Source organism: Delphinapterus leucas, chromosome 6, assembly GCF_059928025.1.
Source record: "Delphinapterus leucas isolate spDelLeu-1000000601 "Yukka" chromosome 6, BTC_Dleu_Yukka2, whole genome shotgun sequence".
NCBI classification, from domain to species: domain Eukaryota; kingdom Metazoa; phylum Chordata; class Mammalia; order Artiodactyla; family Monodontidae; genus Delphinapterus; species Delphinapterus leucas.
The window spans coordinates 104,100,435-104,113,679 of record NC_143134.1 but is presented as its reverse complement, the minus strand read 5'-3'; the positions used below and the strand labels follow the sequence as shown (position 1 = coordinate 104,113,679).

Here is a 13,245-nt window from a genome sequence, read left to right as displayed (position 1 = left end):
CCACCTCAGTCTAATGGCTTCCTTGATTAATTAAACAACAGTAATGTCAGATTGGACAAAGTTCTTAAGTGATTGTACTTCTTAGATAGTTTTTTATTACTTTTAATTTAGAGAAAATGTATTCTTTGGTAAGTAAACAACAACTGAAATTGCCAATTAAATTCTTAAAGTAATATTTAGATTCAGAAATAAATCACAAATTTTATATATCATATTAAAACACTGAAATAGGGATACATATGATAAATTATCATAGAATGTTAGAATATATTTTAATTTCATCATAAATTATCACTTATATTGCAATTTTTACCATCTCTTAAAGCAATATCTAGAGTCATACAGTAAAGAATCAGTATTATGCTTCACTCATGGTACATATAAACGGACATATATACAAATGAAAGGAAAATCAATTGTTTAATATTGCAGAAATGTTCCTCAGTCACCAGTCCAAATGTACTAATTCATGAGCAACTCCAGAATCACAGATGATAAGAAGAAGAAAAGCAAGAAAATGGGCTTTCAGCACTAAAGAGAAAAATTGTTGGTTGTTCAAGAATTTATTGAATTCATCCGATCTGAGAGGAAGCATTTAGAATAATTAGTTTTTTCTCTTACCTAAGTACTTATGCTGCTCAACTCTTCCTTGCACTAAAAAGCAGTGTCCATTTTTGACCTTGTGAGAAAATAGGAAAAATATATGTTGGTTTCTGCCTTCCACTCCCCACCTCATTCCTGGCACAGAGCCCCTGAAACTGTCGTGAATTCCTAAGTGTTAAGAACATTAGGGGACTTCCCTGGTGACGCAGTGGCTAAGACTCCATGCTCCCAATGCAGGGGGCCCGGCTTCGATCTCTGGTCAGGGAACTAGATCCCACACGCATGTCGCAACTAAGTTCACATGCCACAACTAAGGAGCCCGCCTGCTGCAACTAAGACCCAGTGCAACCAAATAAATAAATATTTAAAAGAAAGAAAAAGAACATTAGGAACCTCTTCTGTTCTAATAGTTGGGCTTTGACCCTGGCTTCTGAAACAGGGTTCCTAAATCCACTGGAACTTCCTGGGTAGCAGGAGTACTTTTTGTTCTAATGAGGCGATTCTGGGTGGGCTCCTGGATGGCAGCTAATCACCACCAGTAAGACCAAGTCATGATCAAAAGCTTGGAATTTTCAGCCCCATTCCCCAGTCTCCAGAGAGGGGAAAGGGGCTGGAAATGGAGTTCATGATCCATCCTGTCTACATGATGAAGTCTCACAAAAATCCCAAAGTATGGGGTTTGGAGAACTTCCAGGTTGGTGAACCTCCACATACCAGGACAGTGACACACCCCAACTCCACAGTGACAGAAGCTCCTGCACTTGGGGCCTCTTAGATCTCACCTCATGTGTGTCTTCATCTGGCTGTTCATCTGTATCCTTTATCATATCCTTTAATGAACTGCTAAACATAGGTGTTTCCCTGAGTTCCGTGAGTCGTTCTAGCATATAATCGAATCCAAGTGGAAAGGAGGTCATGGGAACTTCCAATTTGTCGCCAAGTCAGATAGAAGTTGTGGGTGACCTGAGGATCTACTGCCTGCGGTTGACATGTGAAGTGGGGGTGGGCAGTCTCAGGGGCCTTAGCCCTCACCCTGTAGGATTTAACGCTATCTCCAGGTGGATGGTGTCAGAATTTAGATTGTAGGACGCTCAGCTGGTGCCTCAGAATTGTGTGGAACCATCCCCCACCTCTGGTGTCAGAGGGCTGTGTGATAGTAGTGTAAAGGAGACACACAGGAGGAAGACTGGGTTTCTACCCAACTCAGACCTCAATGGGTGCATAACCCCAAAACTTTTACAGCATTCCAACCCAGCTGCCTTTTGCTTTAAGAGCAGAGGGCAAGAGGTATGAAGTGTTTCCATCGGGCCTGAGTAGTGTTAGGAGCAGTTATTCAAGGTTCTAGGTTATGCTGGGCCAGTGCCAAGTGACAGAGGTTCTCATCTGTTCCTTAACAAGTGTGTGTGTGTGTGTGTGTGTGTGTGTGCGTGTGTGTGTGTACATGTGTTTTATGCAAGACACTCTAATATGTGGGGGAAGCAGCCCCTTTTGCTTGAGCCTAAGGGTAGTACTGGGCCGAATGAAAGCCAAATGACTTCACATAGCGCCATGCAGGTGAAAGTTTACAATTTTGAGTAGAGAAAACTGGTGGGAGAGGCAAGCAAAGTCAAAGAAATGCATGCTGTTGCTAAGGGCATCCTCTTCACACTGTGAATAGTGACCAAGTTTGCCAAAACATCAGTGTCACATAAAATTTAACATTGATTTGAATGTATTAGTTTCGTGTTTTTTTGAGTGATTAAGTTGTAAACAATTCTTAATTTTGAGAAATATCATATTTACCTTGAAAATCTTGTAAAGGTAAGTAGGACTTGTGTTGATTTACAGGTGTTAGGAGTAAAATATAGAAAACGATCATTCCTATTGTTGCCAATTAAAAGATTTCTCAAAATAATAAAACAATGTTTTTAAAATGCCCTGGGAGAATCATATGCTTAAAATAAACCACAGTGTAACAAGAGAGACAGGCATGTTATTAATTCAAAGCTATAGTCACATATTTAGGTATTAGATGGTAGATACTGTGAAAGAAAAATCAAAATGGAGTCAGTATTGCTAAAAGACTTCTCTAAAATGCTGCCAGGGGAATTCCTTGGCTGTCCAGTGGTTAGGACTCCACACTTCCACTACCAGGGGCCCAGATTTGATCCCTGGTCGGGGAACTAAAATCCCACAGGTCGCGTGGTTCGGCAAATAAATAAATAAATAAAATGCAGCTGGAAGGCCCCTGAGGAAATGTGACTTATGCACATCTCAGCCCAGAAGGAATCTGGCCTTTTGACCACTTATTGTCTTAACACAGACATCCAGAACATCCGCCCAATGTTCAGAAACTCAAGATACTTACTGCACCCTTACCCGAAAGCAACTTGCGACAGCCATCCCTTAAGGACTAATATTTCCTTTCTTCTATCAGAGTAGAGCCTCATGGCTTTTGCCTTTATATGGCCCTGAACACTTCCCCAGAACACTCATTTGGTTTTACCCAAATCTGTGTCTCCAGAATTGCAATTCTTAAGACCCCAAATACACTCTTTTCTTATTTGCTGCCTTCTGCGCTTTTTGGGTTGACATTACTGAGTAGGAACCTTCCTTTAAAACAATGGGAAAATACTATAAGAGATTACATTTGTAGCTCTTTTAACAGGATAATGTTGGTGCAAAATCTTCCTGTCTGATTTGTCTTGTATCATCCACATTGCCCAATATGGTACTTTACATGTAGAAAGCACTCAAGGAAATAGCTCAGATAGTTAACAAAAAAGCAAATTGCAAAAGAATATATATACCAGATAGATAGAATATCAACATTTTTATAAAATTTAAAAACAATTTAATATATCTTAGGGATACAATGTAGCAAAAGTTTAAAGATATGTACTGGAGCAATGACAACTAAATTCAGGAAAGTGGCTTACCTCTGAGGTGGAGCGAGAGGAACACCGTGGGGGAAGGGTGCCTGGGAGAAGTCAAATGTACTTGAAATGTTTTGCTTTTTAGGCCAGGTAGTAAGTTCCACAGTGTCTATTATATTATTAGTTATAGATTTTTGTAAGTCTGAACTATTTCATTAAAATGCAACCCAGACAAAAGTCTTTCCAGCATTTGTTTCTCAAGTACTCTCACACATGCTCTGAGTGAGCTGTGAAATGTAATGGATTCAATATTAGTTTCCTGTGGCAGCTGTAACAAATGACCACAGACTTGGTACCTTTAAACAACAGAAATTTATCCTCTCACAGTTTTGGAGACCAGAAGTCCAAAATCAGTTTGTGCTGAAATTAAGGAGGGGAGAATGTTCTTGCTTCTTCCAGCTCCTGGGAGCGGCCAGCATTCCTTGGTTTGCGGCTGCATCACTCCAGTCTCTGACTCTAATCACACCATCTTCTCTTCTGCCTATGTCAAACCTCCCTCTTCCTCTCTAAGAACATTTGTGATTATCCAGGGCTCCCCTGGATAATCCAGGATAATCTCCCTACCTCAAGATCCTTAATCACATCTGCAAAGACCCTTTTCCCATATAAGGTAACATTTACAGATTCCAGGGTTCAGGATTAGGTCTTGATCACAAATGCCTTTGTCTCCAGTTACAATAGGAATGCAATCCCTTCCTAAAGTCACAGTTGAATAAAATTGGCCCAAGGGTAGTAAATTAAAGGTACTAATGAATTTTACAGGAACTGGAAGAATGCTAGGGGATTCGGAGAAGCATAGGGCTGGCATTTTATCATTAATAATCTCAAATAAGAGTCTTTCAACAAATATGTTAAATTTAGAGATGGCACTGAACCTGGGGAGTAGTAACAGTGTTAGCGCAGTAGTTTAAGAAGAACAAACACCTTGAACTTTAATGGAACGGTACTGCTGAAGAGCGTATTAGCGGCACACAGCGAGAGCCCACAAAGCATTATTTGACTAAAGGATTAGATCAGCTTTTAAAGCAGTGAAAAAACAAAAGTGAGATTCTGGCCTGCACACTTAAAAGCATCCTATAGACAAGGACAAATCATTCAGTTTGTATTTCCATTAAATATCTATTGAATAAATGAATAAAAGGGCACATTTCAGCTTTCATAAGGGTTAAAAATCAATCAGCAGGTGTACCTACTTAGCACTCTTCTTGGTACTTTGAGGATACTGGCATGTAGTAGGAAGTTGGCCCCTTACAGGTGACCAAATGAGAAGGAGCTGAGATGAAGCATTACATGGCACTCAGGCAGCCAGGGCCCCTGAGGGGTTTAATGCAGTGCAGTGAGTCCTCTTCATAGCCCACCAAAAACAGTAGGGTTCAATCAATTTAATTAAAGGGACAAACGAGTGGCAAAATAAAAGTTACTTTTTTTTTTCTCTGTTGATTCAATTTTTTTTTTACATCTTTATTGGAGTATAATTGCTTTACAATGGTGTGTTAATTTCTGCTTTATAATAAAGTGAATCAGTTATACGTACACATATGTTCCCATATCTCTTCCCTCTTGCGTCTCCCTCCCTCCCACCCTCCCTATCCCACCCCCTAGGTGGTCACAAAGCACCGAGCTGATCTCCCTGTGCTATGCGGCTGCTTCCCACTAGCGATCTATTCTACGTTTGGTAGTGTATATATGTCCATGCCACTCTCTTGCTTTGTCACAGCTTACCCTTCCCCCTCCCCATATCATCAACTCCATTCTCTAGTAGATCTGTGTCTTTAATCCTGTCTTACCCCTGGGTTCTTCATGACATTTTTTTTCTTAAATTCCATATATATGTGTTAGCATACGGTATTTGCCTTTCTCTTTCTGACTTACTTCACTCTGTATGACAGACTCTAGGTCCACCCACCTCATTACAAATAGCTCAATTTCGTTTCTTTTTTATGGCTGAGTAATATTCCATTGTATATATGTGCCACATCTTCTTTATCCATTCATCCGATGATGGAAACCTAGGTTGTCTCCATCTCCTGGCTATTGTAAATAGAGCTGAAATGAACATTTTGGTACATGACTCTTTTTGAATTATGGTTTTCTCAGGGTATATGCCCAGTAGTGGGATTGCTGGGTCATATGGTAGTTCTATTTGTAGTTTTTTAAGGAACCTCCATACTGTTCTCCATAGTGGCTGTACCAATTCACATTCCCACCAGCAGTGCAAGAGTGTTCCCTTTTCTCCACACCCTCTCCAGCATATATTGTTTCTAGATTTTCTGATGATGGTCATTCTGACTGGTGTGAGATGATATCTCATTGTAGTTTTGATTTGCATTTCTCTAATGATTAAGGATGTTGAGCATTCTTTCATGTGTTTGTTGGCAGTCTGTATATCTTCTTTGGAGAAATGCCTATTTAGGTCTTCTGCCCATTTTTGGATTGGGTTGTTTGCTTTTTTGTTATTGAGCTGCATGAGCTGCTTATCAATTTTGGAGATTAATCCTTTGTCAGTTGCTTCATTTGCAAATATTTTCTCCCATTCCAAGGGTTGTCTTTTCATCTTGTTTATGGTCTCCTTTGCTGTGCAAAAGCTTTTAAGTTTCATTAGGTCCCATTTGTTTTTGTTTTTATTTCCATTTCTCTAAGAGGTGGGTCAAAAAGGATCTTGCTGTGATTTATGTCATAGAGTGTTCTGCCTATGTTTTCCTCTAAGAGTTTGGTAGTGTCTGGCCTTACATTTAGGTCTTTAATCCATTTTGAGCTTATTTTTGTGTATGGTGTTAGGGAGTGATCTAATCTCATACTTTTACATGTACCTGTCCAGTTTTCCCAGCACCACTTATTGAAGAGGCTGTCCTTTCTCCACTGTACATTCCTGCCTCCTTTATCAAAGATAAGGTGACCATATGTGCATGGGTTTATCTCTAGGCTTTCTATCCTGTTCCATTGATCTATATTTCTGTGTTTGTGCCAGTACCATAGTGTCTTGATTACTGTAGCTTTGTAGTATAGTCTGAAGTCAGGGAGCCTGATTCCTCCAGCTCCGTTTTTCGTTCTCAAGATTGCTTTGGCTATTCAGGGTCTTTTGTGTTTCCATACAAATTGTGGAATCTTTTGTTCTGGTTCTGTGAAAAATGCCAGTGGTAGTTTGATAGGGATTGCATTGAATTTGTATATTGCTTTGGGTAGTAGAGTCATTTTCACAATGTTGATTCTTCCAATCCAAGAACATGGCATATCTCTCCATCTATTTGTATCATCTTTAATTTCTTTCATCAGTGTCTTATAATTTTCTGCATACAGGTCTTTTGTCTCCTTAGGTAGGTTTATTCCTAGATATTTTATTCTTTTTGTTGCAATGGTAAATGGGAGTGTTTTCTTGATTTCACTTTCAGATTTTTTATCATTAGTGTATAGGAATGCCAGATATTTGTGTGCATTAATTTTGTATCCTGCTACTTTACCAAATTCATTGATTAGCTCTAGCAGTTTTCTGGTAGCATCTTTAGGATTCTCTGTATAGTATCATGTCATCTGCAAACAGTGACAGCTTTACTTCTTCTTTTCCAATTTGGATTCCTTTTATTTCCTTTTCTTCTCTGATTTCTGTGGCTAAAACTTCCAAAACTATGTTGAATAAGAGGGGTGAGAGTGGGCAACCTTGTCTTATTCCTGATCTTAGTGGAAATGCTTTCAGTTTTTCACCATTGAGGACGATGTTGGCTGTAGGTTTGTCATATATGGCCTTTATTATGTTGAGGAAAGTTCCCTCTATGCCTACTTTCTGGAGGGTTTTTATCATAAATAGGTGTTGAATTTTGTCAAAAGCTTTCTCTGCATCTATTGAGATGATCATATGGTTTTTCTCCTTCAATTTGTTAATATGGTTTTTCACATTGATTGATTTATGTATATTGAAGAATCCTTGCATTCCTGGAATACACCCCACTTGATCATGGTATGATCCTTTTAATGTGCTGTTGGATTCTGTTTGCTAGTATTTTGTTGAGGATTTCTGCATCTATGTTCATCAGTGATATTGGCCTGTAGTTTTCTTTCTTTGTGACATCCTTGTCTGGTTTTGGTATCAGGGTGATGGTGGCCTCATAGAATGAGTTTGGGAGTGTTCCTCCCTCTGCTATATTTTGGAAGAGTTTGAGAAGGATAGGTGTTAGCTCTTCTCTAAATGTTTGATAGAATTCTCCTGTGAAGCCACCTGATCCTGGGCTTTTGTTTGTTGGAAGATTTTTAATCACAGTTTCAATTTCAGTGCTTGTGATTGGTCCGTTCATATTTTCTATTTCTTCCTGATTCAGTCTTGGCAGGTTGTGCATTTCTCAGAATTTGTCCATTGCTTCCAGGTTGTCCATCAATGTGTTAAACGAAACACTTCTAATCTAACCCTCACCCCTTCTTGCGGACCCCCTCTCCTTGCCCCACCTGAGAAGACACCTCTTTTCCTTCCCCCATGTATGAAGAAGCAGAGTGGCCTAATGCCTTGGTATCTGTGACACACAGACTTGGCTTGCAAACCATGGTCTAGACCTGACTCCACATGGGGAGTGGGTCTCAATCTGCACCAGGGAACCCCTCCCTCGCATTATTATCCTTGGCCATGGTTATAAATGCCAATGGGCAACTTCACCTAGTGGTTTAGTTCACTATTGTAATCAAAAAATGGTAGCATCTTGGACAAGTTTCAATGTATCCACATCTTTAAAATTGATAGATGATCATTGTATCCTTCTCAAAGGTTGGTCTTGAGATAATACATGCAGAGTCCTAGCATACAGCAAAGATTCAATGAAAAGATTCCCCTAAGGTTTCTAGAGGTTTCATTCCATGGTAAGCAAATTCTCCTTAACCAAACCATCGAATCACCTATGTCCTGACTTAATTGAAACCCACTTCTCCTTCAAGGGTAGCTTCCCTTGTATTCCTATAAGGTGGAAAATGCTCTTGTGTCCAACCAGACATATGTGGTAGAGGATGCTTTTATTACCCTTTTCCACAGATGAGGAAATTGAGGAACAGAGAAATAATTTGTCTAAGTGTTCACCCAGTAAGTGGCAAAGCAAGAATCTGAACCCAGAGAGTCTGGTTCTAGAGGCTGCTCTCTTAGCCAGTGGGCAATTCTGCCCCTTTTTGTAGGTAAAAGTCTCCTAGACTAAGTTCACTTCATTTTCTATTATAGGATCTGAAGTAAGAATACATTTTGTTTGAGCAATGTAGTTGTAGTAGCCAGCTTCTAGGATGGTCCCTGCTTTGGATTGAACGTTTGTATCCCTCCCACACCTACCTCAATCCTAATCCCCAATATGATGGCCTTTGGAGGTGGGGCATTTGTGAGGTGATTAGGTCATGTAGGTGGGAGTCCTCATAAATGGGATTAATGCCCTTGTAAATGAGACTGAGATCCCTCACCCCTGCAGCCATGTGAGGTTGCTGCAAAAAGACAGCCATCCATGAATGAGGAAGTGGGCCTTCACCAGAGCCCAACCAAGCTGGCACCTTGATCTTGGACTTCCCAGCCTCCAGAACTGTGAGAAATCAATTGCTGTTGTTTAGAAGCCATCAAGTCTATGGTATTCTGCTGTAGCAGCCTGAATGGATAAAGCCAGCCCCAATGATCCCACCTCCTAGTAGGCACAGCCTTGTAATAGTTCCCTTCCACACTGTACCAAGGCTGGTCTGTGTGACACCCAGTATATGGCAGAAACAGTGGTATGTCACTTCCAAGATCAGGTTATAAAAGATACTGTTGCTTCTGACTTGATCACTCTCATATCACTTGCTCTGGCTGTGAGTTGCCATGTCATGAGCAACCCTATGGGAAGGCCTGCATGGTAAGGAATTGAAGCCTCCTACCCTTAGCCACATGAGTAAGCTTGCAAGTAAATCCTTCCACGTAGTTGACCTTCAGAATGACTATATCCCCTGCTAGCATCTTGACTGCAACCTTAAAAAAGATCCTCGGCCAGAACTACCCCTCTATGCTGCCTTGATTCCAGCTCCTCAGAAACTGTAAGAGAATAAATATTTGTTGTTTTAAACTGCCAAGTTTGGGGATAATTTGTTACAAGCAATAGGTAAGTCATACACTAATTGTCTCAAATTCCTACCCAGTTTATTTTAAAGGCTGTCTGGCATAATGCATTTCCCATAAATATTTAATCATAAAATAGCACAAGAGGGTTAGGGTGGCTCCAGCTGGAACCTGAGGACTATTCTCAGCTCTCTACCTTGATACTGAAGGTCTGTAATAATCATAATGGCTTCAGGAGGAAGCACTTCACAGACTGCTACCTGGCATTTCCTTATCAGTTAACAGCGCCACAGGATGGTCACATGCATCCCTTTTGTCTTGGACTTTCCCCTAGTAGATATGTAGGCTCTGTCTACTTATCAGCTGACTTACTGATCAAGTAACAAGATATCCAGTAAGACACAGATCTTTCATAGTTACCCCCATCATCACCATTCATCTCCAGAACGCTTTTCATTTTATAAAACTGAAACACTATTCCCATTAAATAACAACTCTTCATTGTCCCCTTCCCCCCAGCCCCTGGCAACCACCATTCTATTTCTGTCTCTATGATTGTGACTAAGTACTTTATATAAGTGAAATCACACAGTATTTGTCCTTTTGTGACTGGCTTATTTCACTTAGCATAATATCCTCAAGGTTCATGCATACTGTAGCATATATCAGAATTTCCTTCTTTTTAAAAGGTGAATAATATTTCATTGTATGTATATGCTACGTTTTGCTTATTCATTCATCTGTTCAAGGATATTTGTGTCGCTTCCACCTCTTAGCTATTGTGAATAGTTCTGCTATGAACACGGATGTTTACGTACCTCTTGGAGGCCCTGCTTTCAGTTCTTTTGTGTATAAACCCCCAAAAAACCTTAATTTTTTGAGTAACTATTATACTGTTTTCCACTAGCGGCTGTATCATTTTACATGCACGAAGGTTCCAATTTCTCTGCCAACACTCATTATTTTATTTTCTGGGTTTTTTTTTTTTCGATAGTAGCCATCTAATGGATATGAAGTAGTCACTCATTTATTTTTATTTTCTTTTTACAGATGATAGAACTGAAGCATCAAACGATTAAGTGTCAGAGGTGGGATTTGAACCCAAATAAATTGACCCACTATTAACTAATAGGTTAAAATTCTTGTGACACTGAAGTCCCAAAATCTCTCAAGGAGGAGACGGGGGTCCAAGAGCTAACACTCACCAAATAAAACAATCAGCAGCAAGTTAAATTTATCTTTCTCCTGATAATGTTCTGTGAATCCTGGGAGGTTGAATTTACCAGGAAATTACAAAATGTTGTTCTGGGGTAGAACTCTTCTTTTCAGCTTAAATAAGCTTGCTCAGGATGTCCATTTGGGACTTAGACTGGAGTTTTCTTATGCCCTAGTTTCTGTATTGTCTCGTCAGGCAACCTAAAGCCAAAAAATTCTCCTAAGGTTCTGTCAGCCATATATATCCAAGTGATCATTTTCGTCAGGCCGGAACTCAGAAAGGTCTCTTAACTGAAAAGTTGTCCTGGCCAACTACCAAAATGCTCACGTTATATCTAGATTAAAGTAGTCAGCAGACTACTGAGCTCCCGGAGCTGGTCTCAGAGGAATTCCTTCCTCCAGAGCAGAGACAATGTGTGAGATTTAAGAACCTGGACCTTTGCATCTGACAGGACTTTAGTCGCTGAAATTCAACTAAAGACATAAAGTAAATGAACATTTCTGAGTCTGATATATAAATCATAAATACATATATAAATAAATCACATATAAGTATATAAATAAATACAAATCATACATAACTCAGGGAATGACGGGACCAGAGCTGATGCACAGGAAGCACCTCGTACGTACAAGGCACTTAATAAATGCTCGGTAGTGCTATTATTTGTCATGGATCCATGCTCAACAAAATTGTGCATCATAAACGTTTATTACTGAGCAAACATCGATTATTAAGAAGGACGTTAAGATGGTTAACGACCACAGGACACGTGACACACATCAATACAAGGTTACTGTTCAACGTAGATACGTAGCTCTACTGTGCTGGAATCAGGCCTTCAGGCGATCCCACTAGGAGAGACAGTGTTCTGAGATGTGGCATATCCATTCCTTAAATACAGATTCTTGCACAGTAGTAAAAATTTCTACAAGTTTAGTGTATAATTATTTAAACTATAAAAGAAAAGTATCACTGGGATTTGTGTACGTTAAGACGCGCAACCCGAGATGGTTGATAAAGCTCACTCTCCGGGTCCCAACCGCAGCTCTGCCTCACTCCCAACCGAAGTGGATTCACATCGTCGCAGAACCGGCTGAGTCGGTGACTTCGCCACTTGAAGAGCTAGGGACGCAGCCGGTCTCCGCCCCGCCCCTACCTAGCCGAGCCGGCAGGATACGTCACTGCGCAGCGGCCTGGACGAAAGAGCCAATTGCGGTGCTAGGGACCCAGCCGGTCTCTGCCCCGCACCGTTCGGGCTCCGCCCCCGACGGTGCGGCATGCAGGGTCCAGGAGCCTCTCTGGCTGCCACTCTTTGGAAGGGAAGTGGCGTATGCATTAGGTAGCAGTTAAAGTACGAATCGCCGTGAAGAGCAGCCGTTAGCAGGCGGGAATTCCGGTCCCTCGGGTGTAAGTCATCAGGAGGCGGAAGCGCAGCGGGGGCGGGAAGGTGGTAGAACGCGGCCTTGAGCTTGGTTTGCCGGTCTTTAAGTGGTTGCGCCCCCTTGGAGAACGCGACCAGAAGGCGAGGCGGTCCCGGGCTCCCTAGCCTCGCGGTAAGTAGGCCCGCCTGGCGGCGCCGGGGATGTAGGTGTGTGGCCCCGGCGCCGACCCGCTGCCGCCGTTCCTTGCTACAGGGCAGTGGCCTCCCCGCCAGCCTTGCCTCCCAGCATTTCTCACTCTCCCTCCTCTCCTTGGTATCAGCCGCAGCCCCCGCCCTGCCTGCCCTCCACGCACGCCCCCCGCCCCGGGACCTTTCTGAGACGCAGGTCCAGCCCTGTCACATCCCTGATTGACGTTCCCCGTCACAAGATGGCCCTCATGTCCCTCCCGTCCTAAGCCGGCTTCGCTCGCTCTGTGCTTTGCTGCAGGAGACACCGAATATTATTTCGTTCCAAATCGACATCTGTTTGCTCGCTCTTGTACTTTCCCGCTTACCCCAGAAGGCATCCCTCGTCACGCCGGTAGAATCAGTTCATCTCTGCTTCCGGAGCACTGTTTACTCCTTGTAAAGAGCGCGTTTGTTAAACTTTTTTAGTACGGTTGCTTGAATGAGACTCTCTTTTTCCACCGGATTATATGTTTCTTGAGGGCGGGAGTAAGGTCTTGCTCATTTGGGATCCCCCCCAGGGCCTAGTACAAAAGCACGAAGTTTGGAAGCTAACAGTCCAAAGTTTTCGCACTAGCTTTGTGACCTTGGACACGATCTCCCTATCTATGAAGTGGTGATAAATAAAATAATTAATTTCAATCATCTTACAGATCTTGTATGGTGCAGAGTATGTACGCGATAAATATTCGGCTCTTTTTCCTTTCTAGCTTTCAGTATACACAGTAGTTGCTGGGTACGTTTTTAAAATGAATCGAGAGGCACTACAGATGAGTGATTTTTCTTCCTAGCCCTGTGATTGTATTGATGCTATCAGTTAGTTGATACATTTGGTAGTATTTGGTAAACACAACCTAATGAA

The 13,245-nt window shown here is 41.5% G+C and overlaps 1 protein-coding gene across 3 annotated transcripts in view; it reads left to right on the top strand.

The window, feature by feature from the left end:
- Nucleotides 1-12,086: 12,086 nt before the first annotated feature.
- INIP (INTS3 and NABP interacting protein) overlaps nucleotides 12,087-13,245 on the top strand; it is a 30,033-nt gene continuing 28,874 nt past the window's right edge. For 2 of the 3 annotated variants that reach the window (XM_022579026.3, XM_022579023.3), the window contains exon 1: nucleotides 12,193-12,330. The gene's annotated coding sequence lies outside the window, so the exon portion shown is untranslated. The other variant, XM_089913598.1, reaches the window with a different exon arrangement.